The following is a 22,474-nucleotide window of genomic DNA, read 5'->3' as shown; positions in this document are numbered from 1 at the left end:
CACTCTGCCTTTCCAACCAGAAATATTTGTTTAAATAGTTTGATTTGTCTCTGCTGACTCACAGCTTAATGGGATTTTTAAATCTGTTTGTCTCAGTGGCTGGTTCCAGTCTCTGGGTGTTCCCTGGGACAAACTCCAGCATCTCCCAGGGCACCCAACCCAAAGGGCAGGTCAAGGTCCAGGGGCAGGGAAGAACCCAGGCTGCAGAGGGGAAGGAGGATGTGGATGGAGGGAAAAACACGGATGGTTCTCGCTGTGCAGGAACCTTTACAAGGCAGGAGCTCATATCCCTTTTTTTTTTTCCACTTGACTGCACTGGTTTTTTATAGAGAGGGAAAAAACCTCAAGTACTTTATGTACTGTTATTTTTTTAATAGCTGAACACTGGCTGGATCTTTGCAGTGTTCAAGGCCTCATGAATTTTTAAAAAAACCCAACTGAAAACACAAGCAGAACATGTTTGTACCTGGGAGGATGTTTCACGCCTTTCCTGGCTGCTCTGGGAGCTCCTTGGGGTCACAGCTCCTCCTGTGAGGCTGCAGTGCTCCCCAGAAATCCCTGGGGCTCATCCCTGGCGTTTCAGCTCTCACAGGAGTGTGGCATCTCTGCCTTTGACCTTGCTGCTGTGAAGACTCAGCGTGGAGTTCTTGGGATTTTCCAGAACAGCTGGGAGATTTGGGGGCCACCGAGGGGCACCCCAAGGCTGTCACCCATAGGAACCCAGCAGGGCCAGCACTGCCAAGCAAACAGGAGCGAGGAATGTTCTGCCCATCCACCAGTCTTGGCTCCAGTAACGATTTTTGTGGTTTCCTACAAGGAAATCTGGGCTCAAAGGAGTTCCTGATCTGCTCAGGGTGTTTTGTGTTACATGAGGCCCTGGCACAGGGAGCCCAGAGCAGCTGTGGCTGCCCCTGGATCCTGGCAGTGCCCAAGGCCAGGCTGGAGCAGCCTGGGACAGTGGGAGGTGTCCCTGCCATGGCACTGGATGGGCTTTAAGCTTCTGTCCTATTATTCAAAGTTCTCCAAGGCTGTACCTGCCCCAGGCAGCTCCAAGGCCTCTCCTTTCCCTGAAACAGTTCCCAATATTTCTCCCTTATATTAGCATTCTTCAGCAGAGACCATTTTCTCTTTTCAGCAGTCTTTCTGATATGTTTTTAGTTTTTTGGTTTTTTCGTTCCCTTCTGGTCCATTTTGTGAGAAAATTGAAGCACATTTCAGGACAGGTTGTTTTGACAGAAGGGAAATAACCCTTTTCTTCCCTGGTGGAAGCAGCACTGTCCAAATTGGTGAGATTCTTTCCCTCCCAGACATTTCTGCTCTCCTGGAAGAGAAGCTGGGCACACATTCTCATGCCACATGGAAAATGAGAGTTCTGGAGTTGGATTTTAAAGTGAGAACAGGATGCAGATGCCTACATGTGATGGGAAAACAGTATTGCAAAATCTGCTACCAGCAGCTCATTGGGAAAAAGTGCCCATGACAAGGGACAGGCACTTTTAATCTCATTTTCAGAGCTTGTAGGAAATCTGTCTGCCTTAAGGGGCTTCTTGGAATACCTTGTGTTGTGCTGGAGGGAGGGTGTAGGCAGGAGGAGGGTCTGAGTGAGAGGTGCTTTGAAATGAAGCATTTCAGCTTCTCTCTGTGTCTCTGCATTTTCAGAGAGTATCATCTCCTGAGCCACATTCCCGAGGTGGAATTTAGGGGGTGCTGGCACTGCCCAGGCTCCCCAGGGAATGGGCACAGCCCCGAGGCTGCCCCAGCTCCAGGAGCCTTTGGGCAGTTGGGGTTGTTGGGGGTCTGTGCAGGGCCAGGGTGGGACTGGATGCTCCCTGTGGGTCCCTTCCAGCTCAGGACATTCTGTGACTCCAGACCTTTTCCAGCTCTCCCTCCATCAGTCATTTCCTACAGGAAAGGGTAAAGAACTGTGCCAGTTTTAGGTGTGGTGATTTTTTTTTCCCCTAAACTTCCCCAAATCTCGTGGCAGACCCTGTCCCTTGTGCAGCAGCAAGTCCTGTCCCTCATGGGGTGTGGCTGTGCCCTACTCCTGTCCCTGGGCTGTGCCAGTGGCCCCCAGGAGTGACCCAAAGCTGCTCCTGCTCCCTTCAAGGACCCCTGCACACCTCGTTTCCCTCACCCTGGCACCGCACAGCCCTGGAGCCACGTGCCAGCAGCAGCAGGTAGGACTGGAGAGTTCTCATTCTTAAGCAATTTCATCCTACAGGCTAGAAACTCCTTGGTACAGCAAAATCCCGGAAAAATACAGCTTTTATGGCCTTTAAATCAAAGATTCCTGACAAGCTAATAATGGGCTAGTGTGCTCTTGGTGGCAAGGATTTTGCAGTGGCAGCGTTAGGAATTGCCTTTGTCATTGCTCCTGCCTGGACACGGACTGGTTTATGGGTGGATCCTTCCCAGGGTGGTGCAGAGCAGGAATTCTGCCCAAATAAATCCAACCTCCACGCTGGGCTGGAGCTGAGCAGCCTTGGACAGGGTAATTATGAGGCAGAACATTGCAGAAGTGTTGAGTAGCAGCTCATTACCATGAGGGCTTTATCTCTGTAGCGTGATGTGATTTAGGTTTCCCTCCTTGCCAGGACTAATTGTTGAATATTTCGATAAACATTTGTTCTACAGAAGGAAAAGGGTCAGGATCAGCCCTTCTGGGAGATGCTCTATTAGGAAGCTGCTTTAATAGGCTCCCTTGTACTTTTGAGGCTTCATAAGGAAAGGTTGTGGATGTTTTATCCTTGATCTTATAAACTGCTTTTTAGTACTGTTTACAGTGACATTATTTGTGTGCTGGAAATTATCTGTGTGCTCTGCTGGACTGAGGCAATGAGCTCTTGATGGGAAGGAGGCTCCCTTTTCCCAACACCTTTTAAGTTGTTTTTATCAGCTTTCAAAGAGAACCTTGGTGAAAATCTCTTGATTTTTCCCTGGCTGGGAAACAAACAAACACAAGTTTAGATTATATGGTGCTGTTGACGAGGGTGAAAGGAAGGGGAAATTCAGGATTTGCATTTTGGCCCAGGCTCTGTGTGGGAAGGGCCATGTGTGGATGGGGAGCAGTGAGGAAGTTCCTCAGCCAGGTTTGTTTCAGGCCTGCTTTGGAAAGTCTCCCAAGCAAACTTGTTTATCCCACCCCATTGTATTTCTATTTCAATGTGCACTGGAGGTGACGTCAGGTATACATCAAGTAAATGGCTCAGGAGAAGGAAACTGTCAGGCAACCATAAATTAAAGAGAGTTATGGTCGAGTTTATGGGTTCTTCAACTCTTAATATACCTTGCAGCTTTAGCATAGCAGTTGAGCTCACAGTGAGACAACAGTTGACAGGATTATATTTTATTTTAAGAAGTTTATATTTTAAGAAGCCCATTTGCTGCTTTCTTCCTCTCCCACTTCAGTTTTTGTCTTGGAAACAAATGATTATGGAACTTGGGCTTCCTTGTCACTGTCTGAAGTGCCCCCTCAGGTCACTCTATTTTTTTGTCTTCCCTCTTTTCCTGCACACTTAGGAGCAGCTGGACCACAAGATGAGGTTTTGTGGGATGCTGCAGCTGGGCTTGGCCTCTCCCATGTACCTGCAGGGTCAGGGTGTGGAAGGAAGGCATGGAATCATTCAGCCCTGAGGTTAAATGTGTGTCCTGTGGCACCTCCATGGGATGAATATAAATATCTAAATGGCTTCATGATGCATTCCAAAATAGATGTCAATAAATATTTTCATTTTTTAGATAAGCACAGACTGAGGGAGGTGGTTCTGCCCCTCTGCTGCGCTCCAAGGGCTCTGCTGCACCTTTCCCCTCTTCTGGGGAGCAGGACAGAGCCTTGTCCCAGCTGCTGGAGCCTGCAGGTGTGCAGGGCTGGCTCCCACCCACCACCGGCTCCTGGCAGGCAGGGATTTGGCACTCTGCTCTCATGGCAGGCTCCAGCTTCATTTTCCTGTGCTTTCAGCCTCTTCTGACTCATTGGAACATCCTGGACAGCAGCAGAACTGACTGAAAAAAAGGACAAAACCCAAGGACTGTGTGTGGTTATTTACCCCAGTTTGTGCTGGGGGCCCTGAAGAGATTGAGCTTCTCTTGTTTTCCTTCAGCCAGGCCAGCTCCTTGTCCCTGGCATAGGTGAGAGAGGGCAAACCTGGGGTGAATCTGTGCTGGGTGGCCCCTGGGGACACAATTTAGCAGCTGCTGTGAGCAGGTCTGCCCGTGGTTGCTGGTGGATCTGCCAGAACCAGCAGAGCCTCTTTGCTGCTGCCTTTCTGTTCTGTGGAGCTCTGCTCCTCACTGCCAAGAAATGCAGACCATTTCTACAGAAATAGTTCTGAGCCATAAAAATATCCTGTAGAACAGCAGGCTCTTGGGGGTAGAGTGAAAACAACATTTAAATTTTCAAAATATTGTATTCAAATAGAACTGTTTATGGTTTTCACATTCATTTTTAACAGAGCAAAAGGAAAACCCCATGAATTCACTTTTCTGTGTATTCCTGCAAATTGGAACACCCTGTGCCTCGTTTGTTTGCAGTTCTCCCCACACTTTTGCAGGGTAAATCAGCTTGGATGAAACCAGAGCCAGCCTCGTTCCTGCCAAGCCCTCGGGGACCTGGGGACAGCTAAAGCGAGCTGGACCTGCAGGATGGGCAGGACTCAGGGCACAGCTTTGGTCCTGCTGTGCAGCCAGCCCAGGGTAAGTCAAACACTGATGTCCCCAGCTGCAGTTTGGGGACAGACCTGAGCCTGTGCTCTGCCACTCAGGGCTGGTCCCGTTCCCCTGCCGGGGACAATCCCGGGGCTGCTGCAGCAGGATCTGGGAGTGAGGAGCTGCTGCTGCAGGGCTGGTGGGGGTCACTCCCTCCTGAGCCACCTCCAGAGCGGTGCCAGGCCCCTGACCCAGGGCTCAGCTCAGCTCTGGGGTGCTGGAGCTGAGCTGCCCCGGGCAGCATTAGATAAAAGGTCGTGGTGCCTGCAAGCCCAGCCCCTGCACAGCTCCTGGCCCCTTCCAGGGCTGCCCAAAGGGCTCTGACCGTGCAGGATGAGGGGCTGGCCCTGCAGGCTGACCCAGCCGTGCCCCCAGTCCCCTTGCACTCATATTTTGTGCTGTAAATGATGTGTAACCAATTACCCAGACACGCAGCTGCTCTGGGTTACAAATGGGAACTGAAGCAGGTCCCTGATCCCAGCGCAGGTTTCTGAGCAGAGCTCAGTAAAAGCAGGAGCAGGGCAGGGGCAGAGAGCTCCTGATCTCCACTGGCTGCTGACCTCTGCCAGGCCACCGGCGAGGGATGCTGCCAGTGCCCAAATGCAGGGCTCCACAGGAGGATTTGCAGTCAGCAATGAGCAGGGAACGTGCTGGAGGCCTGGCAGTGCAGCTGGGTGCTTTCTGCAGAGAAAGCACTACGTGATGTGTTAATTATCCCATTTTTATCTTGTGTAGCTCATGCTATTTGAAAAAAACCAAAATCCTGTAAGGGGAAAAGAGCCTGAGGGGAAGAGAGTGTGAGACGTGTCCATGAAATGTGTGGCCCAGCACATCAGAGGGGAATGTTCTCGTTCGGTGTCTGGCCAGGGTAATGATGATAACCTGGGTGAGAGGAGCAGGAGCTGCTCCTTTTCCCCGTGTTTGCTGCCAGCCCTGAGTTTGAGGGAGGAGCTGAGCCCTTCCCAGCATTGCTTTGCTGTTGGGTACAAATAAAAACTGAATGAACAGCAGAGCCTTCCCCACCAGCTCCCATTTGGGAGGGTGTCTTTGGAAACTGCGCAGTAAATCAGTAATTGTGTGTTGGGAAGTGGCAGAGACAAGTTCAGATGCATTTGTTATGTAGAGAGACCTCTCCAGGTGCTCCTCTGCTCTGCCATTACTGTAATACATGGTTTATTTTACCAGCTTGTGTATCTCACTGAGAAATGGATCTATCAATTTATGTAGGCATTGTAGTCCTCTTTCCATTCCTGTAATAGCTGCTGTATTTCAGCCATTTATGTACTGCACTAAACTCTTTATTTTTTGTTCAGAAAATATTTTTGCCTTAAAACACAAGTTGCAGCTGATGCAGTTACAGGATTACCCCATTCTCTGGGAACTTTCTTGGAGTAAAAAGCTCATTTTAGTGTAGGTTTTTGGAGATGTTTCTAAAGGCACTTAAAAAGGCAAACCCTAAAATTCTACATGAGTGCCCACAGAGGGGGTTAAAGTGATTTTTTAGCTGTGCTTGGGGTTTTTCTGGTCTGGGGGTATAATTGGCTGATTTTCCTGTCTCGTCAGGTCTGATTTTGAGGGGTCTCAGGTACACAAGGCCCTTTGGGATGGTGACCCCTGTGTCCCTTAGACTGACCATATTCTCCCCTTGAATTTTTCCACTTAAAATTTTTCCATGTCCATCCCAGCACAATTCTTGGACTTGTCTCATTCCTGAGACAGGCACAGCTGTAGAAAAGTCTCCAGAAACTGAGCTAAAGGTGTACAAAACAAAGGTCAAAAGCATTTTTGTGGAAGAGTGGGGTGTTTGAGTCCTTAAAGAGAGCCCTGAGAAAAGATGGTCTGCCCAAACTTCGTTTGTTGTCTGTCTAGACTCCGCAGCCCTCAGGATGTTTTTGTTTCTGCAGCTCTGAATTATGAATGGTCTTCACTTTTCTACCTTACAATTCCACAAAAGAGCAGAGGAACAAAGCAGAAGGAGGAGTAATCCCGGTGGGAACGAGCAGAATTGTGGCACATCAGTGTGTGTGACAATCCAGCCAGGACATTTCTATTGTCTCTGCTGAGTTATTTCTGAGGGCATAAAGCAGGCAGTGAGTCCAGGCTGCCCAGATCCCTCTGGATGCATCCCTTCCCTCAGCACCTCCGTGTCCTGGGACACCTGCAGAGGTGAGCGAGCCACTGATGCCTTGGGAAGGCTGAGCTGGAGCAGAGACTGGGCAGAGCTGGAGAATAAAGCAGGGATTTCTGGAAAGGCCTTTAAGGACACACCTTAGGCAGGACAAGAGCCTGGCCAGGGCTGCACCCAAGGTGGACCCAAAATGGACCCAAAATGGTCACAAAATCGATGACCCATCACGAGGTCTCACTCTGATAAGTTTTGCTCCATTTGCACACTGGGGTTGAATTGTCCAATTCCAGCTCCAGGCTGGGAGGTCCCATCCTTCTTGTTCCTCCCTCAGCCCCCCTTGTTTGTGCTTTGGGGCTGAAAGTTGTCCTTGGTGTGCAGCAGGAGAAGGATTTGTTTTGTGTCCCTGCTGTGTGCAGAGCTGAGTGTGAGCTCAGAGCTGCACCCTGGGCACCACAGAGCCTGGAATACAGGGAATTAAAACTTCAGGCCTCAGCACTGTGTGTGTCACAGTGGAAGATGTCACACAGTGCCCTGTCCCTGGTCTCTGCTGTCCCTGCATGAGCTCCTGGAGCAGACAGTTCCCTCCCCTGAGCTGTCCCTCTGAGTGCAGTCCCTGCGCTCTGCAGACACCTCCCCTTGTGCTCTCACTCTTCCCTTCCACCTCTGCTGGCACTCGGTCCCAGAACGCCACCGAGTTTGTCAGGTGTGATTAACCTCCTGTCTGCTCCTTTCATCTCCCCCAGACAGTTTGGGGATAAAAGATGTGCTTAGGATGAAAGGAAGAGCAGCACCACACAAAAAGGCTCACAGAGCTCAGCAAGAGGAGTGGGATCTTTAATCCCAGCAGGAGCATTTCTGTGAGTGAAAACGTGACCAGCGGGGCACTGCCTCCAGCACAGCCCACAGGAGCAGCACCACCAGTCCCTTGCACCAGTCTGGGCTTGGCTGCCTCATCAAATGCAGGGACAGTGGCGTGGCTCTTGCAGGAACTCGAAGCAATTCCCAGGGATGCTCCTGAGGCTGCAGCCCCATCCCAGGTGAGCAGGGCTGTGCTGGCAGAGCCCTTCCCCTCCATGGAGCCCTGGTGCCTTGCCCTGCTGCCCTTCTGGAATTCTCTGTCTGCAGTGGCTGCTGCTGCTTCCCTTTTGGACAAACCCAGAGTTTCTGGGTGCTCCACTCACCACTGCTGTTTGTTTGGGGTTTTCCCCCTTTCCCAGTAAATCCCTGCAGTGCCAGGGATCATCTTTGTCTCATCAGCTGTTCACAAAGGAAGTGTGGCCCTTGGAGAAGGGGGAATGTGGAGTTGTTGGTTAGAGCTGGCCCTGGAGATGAATCCCAGTGTTCCTCATCAGCCAGGAGCTGTATCCAGACACAGCTGGATAAAAAACCCCTGGAACTGCAGGAGAAGGGGAGAGGTTTGGAACAGTCACAGCACGGGCTCAGGATTTACCTGGAATTAAAGGTGTGTCAAACCCCTGGAAATGGAGCAGTCTCTTACACCAGTATTTACCTAGACAAGTGGATTCCTCCAGGAATGTAACTCAGAGCTGCCTGACAACATCTCAGAGCTGAGGGTTCCAAAATCTTCACAATCTGTTTATAAATAGTGGGGGTTTAGCTATAAATTGAACTGATTTTTTTTTCTTTGAAATTAGGGGATGTTCACAAGGCCATGCACAAAATAAGTATGAAAATCGTGGATACTTCAAATGAAAATAAATGGAGATATTTTCTCAGTGTGGGAGTGGTGCCCTGGACACTCTTCTGGAAAGTTCCTGCTCACTCTCCATGGGGGATTTTGGCTGCTGTGTAAGTGGAGCTGAGTTCACTCCAAGTTTTAAGATGACAATGAGAAAATATTTTGAATGATAACATTCTCTGATGGGCTCTTAACTTCATTTGTATTGTTAACCAAAATTAAATCTGCATTTTTATGCCAGCAAAGTCTCCACAGGTAAAACTTTAATGTACAACATATGGAATATATACTTTAATAATTCAGTGTAATTGTGATGGAAAAGAAATCATCTTGGTGCTGGTATTTGAGCCTTAATGAATATTGTGGTGCCTTTAATCACCTTGATCTCATTGGCATTTCAGCAGAGCTGGGTCTAGAAGAGGTGATTATAATACCTTAATATTGCCATCAAATATTCATGAAGCAACAGCAGTAGTTGGTTCTTCCATATTGCAATTTTGATGTTGTTTTAGTGCTTACTCCATTGTTCTGGAGATGGTTGGACTCATCATCTTAAAGGTCTTTTCCAATCTTAATAATTCCATGATTTAGGACAGCTCCGAAAGCATTGCCCTGATCCCTTCACTCAGTGCTAACAGTCCCAGTGATATCTGTGAATGAAGCTAATTTACATTTGAGTGTGAGGTCAAAGAGCAATCAAACAGATCCTAACTAGTGAATAATTACTCAAGAAATGCTCATGGTTAAATATAATAAATAAATTAAGTATCTGGTTGTTTTAGTCTTATTCTCAGATGGAAAACAGTTGTTCTTTGTGGCTCAAAAAACCTCAAACACTTGGTATAAAAATAAATATATTTCACTGATTAAACAAAATTAAATTATGATTTGATTCTTTTGGACATTTTGTGCTGTACTACAGGTGTAAAACTAGGAGCTCCTTAGTTTACATTCAGATCTCTCTTGTCTCTTGCCTTCTGAGATGATTTTGTTATTCAGAATGGCTCCAATCAGTTCCTGATTTTACTGTCAGCCTGAAAAGAGCATATCTGAACTTCAAAAAAAAGAGTTGAGGGGGGAAAAAAAGAAGAAATAGATTCAAAAATAGATTCCTGTAGAGAGTATAATCAGGAGTAATTTTCTTTTTGCAGAAATACTGCAAAACAACTCTGCTTGTTCTAAAGCAAGGGAAATATTGGAAGATCACTCTCTAGTGGTAGCAGCCAAATAGGTTTTTGAAAGTGCAGCGAGTCCACAGCAATTTTAAGTCTAATTCTGTGTTTTCCTCATAACAATTTACTGTTTGTTTTCCCCGTGTTTCAGCCTGACTCGCAGGGCTCGGGGGAGCAATTTTCCCTTGCACAGCAGTGGGATTGAGGTGCTTGTCCAGGGAAGGGGAGCTCCAGGGCAGGTTTTGATCTGCAGGGCCAGCTCTGCTCCTGGGGAGGGACCTGACACCCCTGGAGCCCTGGGCAGGAGCTCCTCGAGGGGCAGCAGGCTCACACAACATCAAGGAGATGCTCTGAGCCTTTGCTTTGAAGCCATTGCTCTCAGATTTCATTTTATTGATTCGTTATGTTATTTATTAATGACACGATCTTCCATGGGAGGGTGGGTGGAAGATGCTCATTGGGAGGTGATGGATCCTGGGCTGGTTCTTTCTGTGTTTTGGTGTCACTTTGGGGTGTCAATCCTCCATCCAGAGTGACATTCAGGGGGTCCTGATTAAACCTGTCAGAGTTCAAATAATCTTCAGCCAAATGTGATTTTAGCTGTGCTTGCTGTGCCAGGCTGCCTCCTCAGGGTGGGGTTTAATTGGCCTGTGAATTCTGCCGGGGTGGAGAATGGGAACCAGTGTTGGTCACTGGGAGTGAAACTGGGAAAAGATCTTTTCTGACATAGCCCAGTCCATACCTGACACAGCTAATGGAAATTTAAGGGAAATCATCAAGAATTCCCAGTGCAATGAGAGATCTGTGGGAAACTCTGGCCACCGTTAGGCCAGAGTTTGGAGCTAGAAGAGAAAACCTTTTCCTAAGCACAGAAGGAGTTTTTTAGGTATAAATGCTGAACTTAAACTTTAATATTTAAACCAGGTTAGTCCTGGTGAGGAGCAATTTAGTCTGGGAGGAGATTCAGATGGAACTAGAAGTTATTGCATTCATCAAACCAGCTCCAGCAGACTTGTTCTGAAAGGCACCAGATACAATTCTCAGAAATGTTTACCTAATCATATCAACAGGATGAATGCTTGAGCACTTCTCAAAATACTGCTGGGAACTTCAGGAAGCATTTCAAGTGTCTGGAGCATGGATAGCTGTGTTTTTATGGTCATTAACATTGGATTTCATGGCACAGGAGCTGCTGGCATTGCTGATTTGTCCCAATGTCACATTGTTGTACCCAGGATATTTAAGGTTTGTGCCAGTGTCATTGTGGGCACCTCAGTCTGCAGCTCATTTCAGATTCCCTTTGCCCACTGCCTGCCAGTGAAACATCTGCTGCTCATATGAAAGGATTTGGTCACTTCATCACCCCCGAGCATTGATCTGTCCATAACCTTTTTCAGAATAAACATTTAATGTCAGTCTTGGAGGCTGTAGCAGATACCTCCAGTCTGGCCTTGCTGCAGTTTTGCTAAGCTGTTAACACATTTTTATCTTTTGAGAGTACTTTTGGAATAAGAAAGGCAAGCAAAAGCATCTTTTATCTCAGTTATCTTAACAAGTGTTTAACTTGCTGTTGAATATTTCAATGAAAAGGAGTAAAATCTTATGTAGGGGACACTGGTCTGCTTTTAGGACCTAAAACTGAGTAAAGCAAGATGGTCAAACAGCCAGAGCAGGTCCTGAGCCTTGTAACCAGTGAGGAGGTAACAGCATTCCCACTTCCCTCCTTTCCCCTGGAGCGGCCCAGGTTTGGGATCAGGGGTCAGGATGGAGCCCAGCACTGGGAATGAAGGGTTTTGTGGAAGGTTCCAGTTCCTCACTGGGATCTAGGGCACACTCCCCAAGGCTCTGCAGCCTGGGACAATCACCTGCATCCGTCTCTGGCTCTGGAGAAGGTTTGGATGGCAGAACTGCTCTGCTGCCCTGGAATTGAGTTAGGTTGACAGCCAGAGTCGCATTGTTATTGGCTGAGTACCATTAATTTTGATGTGACATATTTCTTGCTAATGGGAACATTCATATTATCAGTATTTTCAAAAGGCAACAGGAAGGAAAAAAGCTCTCCCACAACACTATCAATATTTCCAGGACAGGCAGTGCAGGAGGGAGCACTCTGCCTTCTGGAGCCTTGCCTTTATTGATTGCTGGAGGTCTTAAAAACATTTTCACCTTTCTTTTGCACACTTTGTCCCTTCAGAGGCTGCAAATGCACGTGAAGGGGAAAATTAATGTAAACAGGAAAAAAAAGAAAGGAAAAGCAAGGTATTTCTGTGAGGAATCCTGAAATAGCAGCTCTGTTTGGGCAAGGGCAGCACTGCATGACAGAACAGCTCAAAAGGGGAGTGCAGGGCAGTGTGATTTTGAAGGAATTGCTGCAGCTGCCCCCACAACTGAATCAGATTTCCCAGCTCTGGATTAGTTCTGTTTAAAATCAGGTAATAACAAAGTAGGAAACTTTGAGTAAGAAGAGTAATAAAGTAGCAAACAGGCAAAAGGAAGAGCAAGGTGACTTTGGAGCAGTGTGAGAACAGCTCTTGCTCTGCTTCCTTCAAAGGAAGTGCTGTGTTTTGGTGAAAGGAGATTATGAAAAGAAAACAGGTTTAAAAGACGCCTAGAAATCCTAAGAGGCTAGGAGACTGATTTTTGAATTACTTTTGTTATTTTTCTCTCTATATAAAATTGGTGGTAACTGATTTCTAGACTCATAATTATATTAGAAAATAAATGAGCAGAGTTTCTCTGCCCAGTGCATTTCAATTTTGCAAGTACTGCCAAAGTTCCAAATCGAGGCTGACTTGAGACCCAACTTCCCTGAAATAAGCCATGACACAAAGTTAACAGGATCCAGCCAGTCTCATATGAAATACCTCATCTGGGCTGCTTTCACCAAGCTGAAGGAGGGAATAATCCAGTCCTGGGGGAGAGTTTGGTCAGAGATCTTGGCATTATTTCAGACTGTTATTTCTACCTCAGGTTTTCAGATTTGCAATTGCTGTCTGCCAGTGTGAGAGGGACACATTTATTGCAGGGGAGCAGCCCCTGTCTGTGCTGTGTCCTGTGCCCACCGGGGATGCTGAGCTGCAGCTCCCGATCCCTCGGAGCAGCAGGGAGAGCTCCCTGCCCTGGGAATGGAGAGTGGCAGGGCCACGGGAGGTCAGAGCCCTTCATGTCGTGCTGGTGGAGAGGATTGGTGTTTTATGAAAGCAAAACCCATTTCTCAGCAGAACCAGGGCTAATGTGTGACACCAGAAAAGCCACGGGGAAGTTCTGCGCTGTAATTTGCTTTCAAAATGAGATTTTCTGGTGGACACCAGCAGATGTCAAAGCTGTAGAACTAAAGGCCCTTCAGATGGGCACCTCCACAAGTGCCAGGACCCATCAGGCAGGTCGAGAAAAGGCTGGAGAAGCCCCCAGGGCTTGCAGTAGATCAGTCCCCACAGGCTGAGGGTCTGTGCCCCGACTGCCTCTGCTCAGGCCGTGCCTTGAGCTAAGGATCTTTAAATGCTTTATCAAATTTTGTTCCACAGAGAAGATATTGTGTGAAGAAAATACTGAAATACCAGGGATGACCTTCAGCAGTTCAGCCACAAATGTATTTAAAGTGGGCAGAGCCCACTGCAGAAGGGCCAGCACTTTTCCAGCATCTGATTATTTCCCGACCTTTGGCAGCCCTGCCTTGCTCTGGAATGAACACATTTTATATATTCAGCTTTCCATAATGCACTGCCTCAGGTGGCCAGGAGAAAACTGAGGGGATTCTGATGGAAAATAAACTTCCCAATCCCTGCAGGAGGTGCAGCTCTGTGGGGTTGGGGGTGGCACTGCACGTTCCCCTCGCTGCTCCTGGGGTTCTCCTGCCCTTCTGTTAAATCCTGGCTTGGGACACCCCAGCACCTCCTCCCTGCTCCCACACGAGGAATGACAGCACTGCTGGTACCTGATACAAATCTGTGTGTTCTGAAAGCCTTCTGAGGACTGTAATTTACCCTTTGATTTTTAATCCAGTGACAGCTTATTGAACTTTGTTTTCATTAGATAACACGATTCTGTGAAGTGCCTGGGAATATTATTTTTGAGACTGCAGGTTAATTATTGAAAATTTCAAAAAGGAAATATTAAGTCAATTATTAAATTAGAGCTGATTATTAATCCTGGAGAGATAATTAGCAAGGCCTGAGGCAATTTGCCTTCTGTTTGAAATAGATTTTCCCTTGATTAAGTTGTATTTGTCACTTAGTCCCATGGTTGTTACTGTTAAGGACTTTATTATCCTGCAAAGTAGAAAACACTTCTCTGAAGTTGACCCAAAATATTTGGGCAACTTTTGAGCTGAATTCTGTGCAAGGGCATACCAGCATTGGGGAATATTCTGTCCTTGCTCCCCTCAAAGGCAAACTGCTTCTGAGTAGGATTTCTACCACAGCAACAAAAAAAGAGCAACTTATAGATGTAAAAACACATAAAATGTGATTTTGTTTCAGGAACCCACAGGTAATACTGAGCATTAAATGCACATCTTGTAGTGTAATCAAATGATTGTAGTGAGACTCTAAAACTGCAGTAGTAAAAGACAAGGTAAGTGATGTTTGCTCTGAGGCAGCATTAGAATTCTGTGCTTGAGTAAAGCAGAGGCTGAAGACATTTTAACCCTTCAACCCCAAACAAAGAATCTCAGTCCATTAAATGGATTTGACTGCATTATTCTGCATTTTGTGTTGGTTACACTGTGTCACGCTAAATACCAGGGGTCTGGGAATGTTCTGAACGTTTGTGCTTAAACCTGAATGTTTGTGCTTAAATCACTGGTGAAACAGCTTTTCTGGATATCTGAGCTGTGAATCTCAGTTTAATTTCTGTGGAAATGGTGGAGAAGCACTTCAGAGTGGAGTGGTTGTGGGAGGGCAGAGCCTGTGGGTACCTGGCAGATTTTCTGAGCTGTGGCAGCCCATGGGTGTTTGAGGACTGCAGAGGACAATGAGGGTATTTTCTTTTCAATATTTCTCTAGCAAGGTGAAAATGTACCCATCTTTTCCCTAAAGATGAGTTTTTCAGTGCATCCAGCACAGAGGATGGATGTTCTCTGCTTCCTTTCCTGAAAGAAGCAGCTTGACAGAAGAATCCTGATTCTTGTGCTCAGTCACTTTTCATCCTGGAATTCAAAGAGCATTATTCATAACCCCCTTCTGGAAATCCACAAAAAATTGCTTCATTTTCTCCTCAGCCAAAATTTATTTGGCTGTAGGTCCAGAAAGAGTGAGGATGCTCAATGTCCATTGTGTCTTGTCGTCCTCATCCCTCCCCAGGCCTGGGAGGAGAAACATTCCCTCTGGGATTGGTGACAAATGCTGTTTGTTAGCTCAGACTGAGCAAATCCAGGTTTCTGTCCATGGACAGCATTTGTGAGGAAGTGCTGCAGTGGAGAAATGAGGTGCCAGGAAGGCTTAGATGGACAGGTTAGAGAAAAAATGGAAAATACTTTACTAAAGAAGGCAGAATGCTGTTTATGAGGATTCTGGTCTGACTTTACCTTCCTGTGTGGCAGGGAGCAGCATTCCTGCCATCAGGAACAAGGGGAAAAGGCTTCAGGCTGTGCCAGGGGAGGCTCAGGCTGGAAAGTGGGAGGAATTTGTGCATGGAAAGGGTGGGCAGGCTTCGGAACTGCCCAGGGAGGTTTGTAATGCCCATCCCTGGAGGTGCCCAAGGAAGGGCTGGAGGTGGCACTCAGTGCTCTGGACTGGGGACAAGGTGGGGATTGGGCACAGCTTGGACTCGATGATCTTGAAGGACTTTTCCAACCTCAATAATTCTGGGATGCTGCGATTTCTAAATTAAAAAGAAATCCCAATTATCCTCCATTCAAGGACGTTTGGCTCCCAGGACAGTGTGCCCTTGACTGCTTTGTGTGTCTGTGTTGTGGTGAATTCACCTTTGCTTTCTCTGTGTGAGGATAGCACAGAACACTTCTCCACGGTTAAACAGTCGTGGATTAGGGGAGCTCTCAGAGGTCGTTTGGAGCACGGTTTGCCCAAGCTCTGCATTCACTGTGTGCTGCTCCTCCGCCCCGAGGCAATTCCACACTTGGCATTCCCACAGACAGCGAGCAGGCTCGAGCTTATTAAACCTCCCCCCAGCCGTGGGAGGGAGGCAAATATTTATTGTCTCATTTCATGGCTAAGGCAACACGAGCTGAGACAACATAATGATAAATGATGAGCAGCCCTGCCGTGTGCCCGGCCAAAATCCGGCCAAGCCAAGGAACTGGCGAGGCTCCCACCGAGCCCAGACTGTGCAGAATCAGAGCTCTGCAAAGAGCTTGTTCTCTTCAAGAGATTCTCTTTAGATGTTTTAAGTCCTCCCTGCATGGGTCCCAAACAAGATTTGTAGAAAAAAAAACCCAATTTTTTTTGTAATTTACAGGCTTTGAAAACCTGGTGTCGATTTTTTTCCCCCCTTTGCCACTTCATTCTGCTTTAGTGAAGATTTTACACCTTGGATCTTCCTAGACATAAGTACCCCTGCTGCAGTCTGAATCAATCCCCAGAGGAGGAGTTTTGGTGCCCTGTGAGGCTGGGCACGTCAGGAGATGTTTGTCCTGGAGTGCCAGCGCACAGGGGGCAGCGCGGGTGGGAGCTGGCAGCTCTCCCCTGGTGGTGCTGCTGTTAATAAAGCTCTGCAGAGCTGCTCAGGAGGAAGAGCAGAGCTCTGTTCAGCAGCACTTACTGCCCCAGGCAGCCCTGTGTCCCCAGGGACACTTTGTGCTTTCCTGGAGAGAGCCCAAATCGCTGCCGAGCTCCCGCGGGACAGGGCTGCGGGGAATGGGCTGAGCTCCGGCTGCTCTCAGCTGCCAGTTCCTGAAAAATAACAACACAGGCAGCCAGGCTGGGAAACAAATAGGATATTATAGAGTTTATTCCTGCGTGCTGCTTCCACCCCATTTGTCAGCATTTCATCCCACCTGCTGCTGGAAAGGATTCTGCTGCTCCGAGATGCCTGCGAGGCATTGTTGGCATCTCGTACTACACGAGAATATCAATATCTGCTTTGAATAACCTCAATGTATTTTAAACAAGACATTTCCAAATGGTTGCTCTGTAGCTGTGCGTGAGCTCTGTGGAACTCCAATTAAGAGTCTGTCAGCATTTGCAATGTGATCCATTGTGAAAATTTATTCTGGGTAGAAATTTGGCATGTAATAACCCAGACCTGGAATTCTCTTTTCTCCTCTCTTTCCTGTTTCGCTGGTTTTCTTCTTCTTCTGTGTTGTAAAACAATATCTGACGCTGTAAGTGCTAAATAACGGAGATAAAAAATGGCTCTGCATGAGAGGCAGGGTGAAGGAATGGCTGTTCCAGGGCTGATCACAGCCCTTTGACTCTGTGCAGTGAGGCAGAATGGAAAGGAGGTGTTTGAATGGAAAAAGCTTCTTACGAAGTAACAAATAACAGCTTTAAGCTGAAGGAGGGTGGATTTAGATGAGATATTGGGAAGAATTTCTTCCCTGTGAGGGTGGGCAGCCCTGGCACAGGGTGCCCAGAGCAGCTGTGGCTGCCCCTGGATCCTGGCAGTGCCCAAGGCCAGGCTGGACACTGGGGCTGGAGCAGCCTGGGACAGTGGGAGGTGTCCCTGCCATGGCAGGGGTGGCACTGGGGGGGATTTAAGGTCCTCCCAACCCAAGCCAGTGTGTGATTCCACGTTTCTAAGTTAGCACATCACAGTCTGAGCAGCAGAGGCACCTGCAGCTGCAGTGGAGCAGCAGAGGGGGTGCAGGATTTCTGCTGCCATGATCAGGCTGTGACACTGTCAGTGGGACTGGCACGATGGATGGTGCCCTTGGTGAAGTGCAGCTGGAGGTGGATCCCCAGCCCTGCCGGGTGCTGTGCCAGGCTGGGCTGCCTCCCCTGGGGGAGCTGAGTGCTCTCAGCTCTGCATCCCAGAACTGGTGTTAAAACTTCAAAACTGGAGCTGGTCTCACTCAAAGTTGTGAACTTGTCCTTCAGGGTGCCCATGTGATGCTCCCCTGGGGTTGTCTGGCTGCAGAGGAGGTTGGGTGCCAGTGCCAGCATTTTCTGGATGGTTGAATGGCCTCCAATCTGTTTTGTGTGAAGACTCTGCTCCCTTCCAGCTTGTGCTTTGCCAAGTCCATTATCCACCCTGGATGGCAGTTTGCAAACTGCAGCCACCCGTTATCCCAAGGTGTTGCTGCTGGATTTTTCCAGGTTCTCCTTGCTGGTGAGCACTTACAGAACATCTGCAAACAGCAGGAGGGGCTGGCACAGTGTGTTCCACTGGCAGATGACATCTGTGACACAGGGGAGCTGTGCTGAGCTCCTGGACAGAATCCAGAGAGGGGAGTTTGGAGAAATCACGTAAAATTCAGCCAGGGTGCCACAAGGAGAAAGGAAATCCTGAAGAAATCCTGGCCTGCAGCAAGGTAGGATAAACATATTTCAAATAAACGAGGTCTTTTTCTCCAGCAGCACTGAAATGGAAAGGTGCTGGAGGGAGGGAGTGCAGGTGCACGTGGAGCTGCTGCAGTTGGGTCTCTTGGTGGCCTCCAGAGCACTGCAGTAAATGTTTGATCTGTGCTGCTAGAGGAGTGCTGTGAATCTTATTATGCACCTCAGAACTGAGCTCGGCTCTGAAATTTGCACTGAAGAGTCCCTGATTTCCTCCACATTCAAAAATTAATTTGATTGCATGCTGTGCTTTTAGCTGTGGTAGATCTCCGTGGCTGTGGGAATAATTCTGTAACAGAGAACGGAATGGGCATGAAATGGGAAACTGGTGTTGAAAAAAGCACAGTGCACCCCTTTACAGCCCAAACTCCTGTTTGCTGCAGCCATGGGTGCATGGGGGCCAACGATGCTGACCTCAGTAAACACTGGGGCTGGTCATGTCTGGTTTTAACTTCTCATAATTTAAATCACAGTTGGCATTTCTTACCAAAATTGTAACAGCTGTGGACAGGTATCATATTCAGGGCTTTTTGGGTGTTCTTTAATGTATCTGAAATCTGTGTTCTTGCCACAGCCCCTTGCATTCTGTCCCTGTGTGTGCTCCTTTGGAGAGCATCCTGAGATGTGCAAAGGATGCCCAGCACTGGCTGCTTTGGAGAGCTGATTTATGGCTGTTGGCAGAGAATGCTTTGCCCCACCAAAGAGCCATGTCAGAAGCTGTTCAAGCCAGGCAGCTCCTCCTTTCTGTGGCTCCATTCAGTGAGGTAAATGGATCAGGAATCTGCTGTCTGCAATGGCAGAAAATCCAGTTTAACTTGTACTCCCTCACGGTAACGTCACAGGTTTTAGAAATATGTTTTATACAAGGGAGCTGTGAATCTTGTGGCTGCTTTCTCTGAGGTTTGTCATGCCAAAAGCTACCATGGCACCATATCCATGTGGTCCATTTGGGGACAATTCCCAGCCTGTGTTTCTGGGAGGAGCAGGGCACAACTCAGAGCTGAGCTGCTGCAGGGACTGGGCTGATCCGAAGGGGAAATTCCTCCTAGAGCTGTTTTACTCTGCAGTTCTACTCTTATGAAACCAAAAATCCTCATAAAATAACTTTTAGTCATTTCTCTGCGGGGAAAATGTACAGCAGCAGGTGGTTACAGAGAACTGAGTTAAATATCATGGATTTTGCAGAGAAGACAATGAGATTTTAATGTCATTTCCTGGTTATTATTTTTATGATTTAGATTTCAGATTGAATAAAAGAAAATTGTGGAGGAAGATAAGGATGCAGACCTCCAAGGATGTGGTAAACATCTAGAAGAATTTATTGTATCTAACGTTTTGAAAATTATTTCATGTACTAAAAAGGCAAAGGAAAAACAAGTTAAAGGCAATAGAGCATTTACTACAGAAATCTTTGAGAAATGTATCTACAGGCACAAGTTTCAATGACCTTAAGGTAGGAGAAGAATTAACTGTTGTTTTTAATCCTACGTAACCTTCTGCCTCTGAGCTTGACACTATTTTAAGAAGTCCAAAATTTCATGTTGTTAGAAAACTTGTGTGCCTGTCACAAACATATTTACAGGCATGCTTAGCTTCCTTTTTTTCCTTTTTAGCTCTCAGGGCACTGAGGGAAAGTTTTTGTCCCTTGCAGAATTTGTACAGGGCAAAGTTAAATACAGATTGTGTAAGCAGAAAGAAAACAGAAAAACAAATCAACCTCAGCCTCTCCTCCCAGCGAGGATGCTCAGAGCAGAAACACTTCTCAGCCCTTTTGCTCCTCTGTTGCCAGAGATGCTGAATCGTGTCCTTGTCCCTTGGAAGGCTGGCAGAGGGATAGCCTGACAGGAATATGGCCCAAACAGGCTCCTAAATCTCGAATTTGTGTCTCCTGGAGGCATCACCTCGTGCTGGAAGATCCTCGTCCTGGTCCGTGCCTGGCCAGCCCCACTGCAGCAGGGCCTGCATGTGGAGCGTGCCTGGCTGGGCCCCGTGGGGAGGAACAGCCATAAATATCTGCAGAGACACCCAAAATACAAAACTGCCTTCCCTGCAGCTGGGGAGAGGCGCAGCAGGATTGTGTAGGAGCAAATGCAAGGCGGCAGTGGGAGCGACAGCGGGAGGCAGAGGGCCCGACCTGCCGCGGCTGCAAATTCATCACGGCCTGACGGCGCCTCCGCTCTAATTCCTCATCTCTGGCGGCCTTGGAGGGGAAATGCTGCTCGGCACCACCGGGCTCTGCTGAGCCCAGACGTGCTGCAGGCTGGTCTGGCTCCGAAAGGGACGCTTGGCACCCATTCTGCTCCTGGGGAGTGAGGGCAGGTCCTGCTGCTGCAGGTGAGCTGTGCCCGAGCACCTCTGGCTCAGGAGTGCAAGCAGAGGATGGAGCACTCCAGTCTGCTTTTGTGCCAGCTGGAATATCCCTACTGACATCTCCAGCATAAAAACACATCCCAGGGCTGCCTTTCGAGGCTCTTCTGTGGACCAGCAGGGGACTGAGTGCAGAGGTTTCACCTGCTGTAACTCAGCAGCAGCACAGGTCTGTCCCAGCAGTGTCCTGGCAGAGCCAGGGCTGTGTGCTGGGGGTGAATCCTGACCCGTGTGTGCTTCTGATCTCTTCCTCAGCCGAGGGGAGGCCTTGGTGGCCACTGAGAGAGGTGTGAACCCCCTGTCCAGCTCCCAAGCCCACCCCAGCAGGGCCAGGCTGCAGCTGGGGCTGCTGAGGCTGTCCAGCAGCCCAGGGCAGGCGCCAGCATCTGCTGCACTTGAGCTTTCATCAGCCTCTGTTAAGCACTCTTAGCTCAGACAGTTTCTGGGGAGAAGCCACTTGGACAGCAGGAATCTGGAAGCAGGAGTTTGCAGTTCTCATCCCTGAAGATGATGCCAGGAATGCCCAAAGCCAGCTCATTAAATTTTTGTGTTACTGATGGGCCCTCAGGGGCCCGTTCTTTAGAAGCAGCTGGTGGTTCCCAAAATCGGCTGCAAGACTTGGCCAAGTTTGATTGCTTGGCTTCAAGGATATTTAGATCAGACCGATGCCCTTTTGTTGCAATCCAGTGTTTGTGATTCCTCTTGGATTCTTATTTATTTCCTCTTATTAATTTGTGTTTCAGAAATGGTAGCCAGCATCGCGGTGTGGCTGACACAGGCTGTGTGAGTGTCAGCCCTACGCTGATGGCTGGGTACAAATAACCCCAGAACCCCACTCTGCTCTGGGTGGGAAGGGACACTGAGGATTTATCCCCTGCCACGGCAGGGACACCTCCCACTGTCCCAGGCTGCTCCAGCCCCAGTGTCCAGCCTGGCCTTGGGCACTGCCAGGGATCCAGGGGCAGCCCCAGCTGCTCTGGGCACCCTGTGCCAGGGCTGCCACCCTCCCAGGAAAGGATTAATGTATAGAATCCAATCTAAATTTATTCTCTTTCAGTTTGAAGCCATAAACCCCTTTTATTCTTTTTTTTTCTTTCCGATGTCGTGTTTCAAAGGATAAACTAAAGCAGCAAAGGTTTTTCATTTGCATTTTGAGTATTCGTGGGAGTGCTTGTTTTCCCAGAACACAATGTCCCACTGGAAGCAGCACAGGTGTCTGAGAAGAACAGAGAAACCCACTTTGAGTGCAGTCAGTCCAAGGAGAAGAGGAAACCGTTGCTTCTGCATCATTCCACTATTCACTGTGCTGAATTATGCTTCATTATGAGAGGCTGCCCAGCAGCCCTGGGGGTGTAATGATATTATCAGCTTCAAGGAACTATAGGAATAATAGCTCACCTTACATTTATATAATGCTTTTCATTTGCAAATGCTTTGCAAACATCAGTTCCTCTTCTCCCGGCATCTGGAATGCAGATAAAGGTTATTGGATCTATAACACAGCGGAGGAGGAAAGAGGGAAATGTTGAGCTTTATTTAATATTCAATATAATGTGCACTATCCCAAACCTGCTGTTATTTCTCAGAGCTATTCATGTCCAAGATCAGGTTTGATGTCACAGTGCAAGGCTGAGGTCAATGATTCGACAGCGGAGTTCCCAAAGTGCCAAGTGTCTGTGCAATCACATGGAATTTCTCCCACCAGTGCACAAATCCCTTTGAAAAAGGGGATGGAACTGTTGCCACAGGTCCTGTAGTGACAGGACAGAGGGGAATGGGCTGAAGCTGATGGAGGCAGAGATTCATAGATTTAGATTTTGTTGTCTTTTCTGTCTCACTGAGAGTTGGTGACTTTTCCTTGTTTAAGCACAAAAGAGGAGGGGACTTTTCTCAGCGCTTTGTAAAGTAAACTTTAAATATTTACTTTAGTTCTTTATGTGTTATTTTTTTT

General features: G+C 47.9%; 1 long non-coding RNA gene across 3 annotated transcripts in view; it reads left to right on the top strand.

Annotated features, from left to right (window-relative positions):
- The first annotated feature begins 4,435 nt into the window (after window positions 1–4,435).
- LOC134558184 (uncharacterized) overlaps window positions 4,436–22,474 on the top strand; it is a 35,994-nt gene continuing 17,955 nt past the window's right edge. The window contains exons 1-3 of one of the 3 annotated variants that reach the window (XR_010082301.1): window positions 4,436–4,692; window positions 6,609–6,870; window positions 8,488–8,641. This is a non-coding gene — a long non-coding RNA (uncharacterized LOC134558184). The other 2 variants (XR_010082302.1, XR_010082303.1) reach the window with 2 other exon arrangements.

This window comes from Prinia subflava, chromosome 14 (genome assembly GCF_021018805.1).
Source record: "Prinia subflava isolate CZ2003 ecotype Zambia chromosome 14, Cam_Psub_1.2, whole genome shotgun sequence".
NCBI classification, from domain to species: Eukaryota; Metazoa; Chordata; class Aves; order Passeriformes; family Cisticolidae; genus Prinia; species Prinia subflava.
Note: the sequence above shows the minus strand (reverse complement) of the source record. Positions and strands in the feature narration are given on the sequence as shown.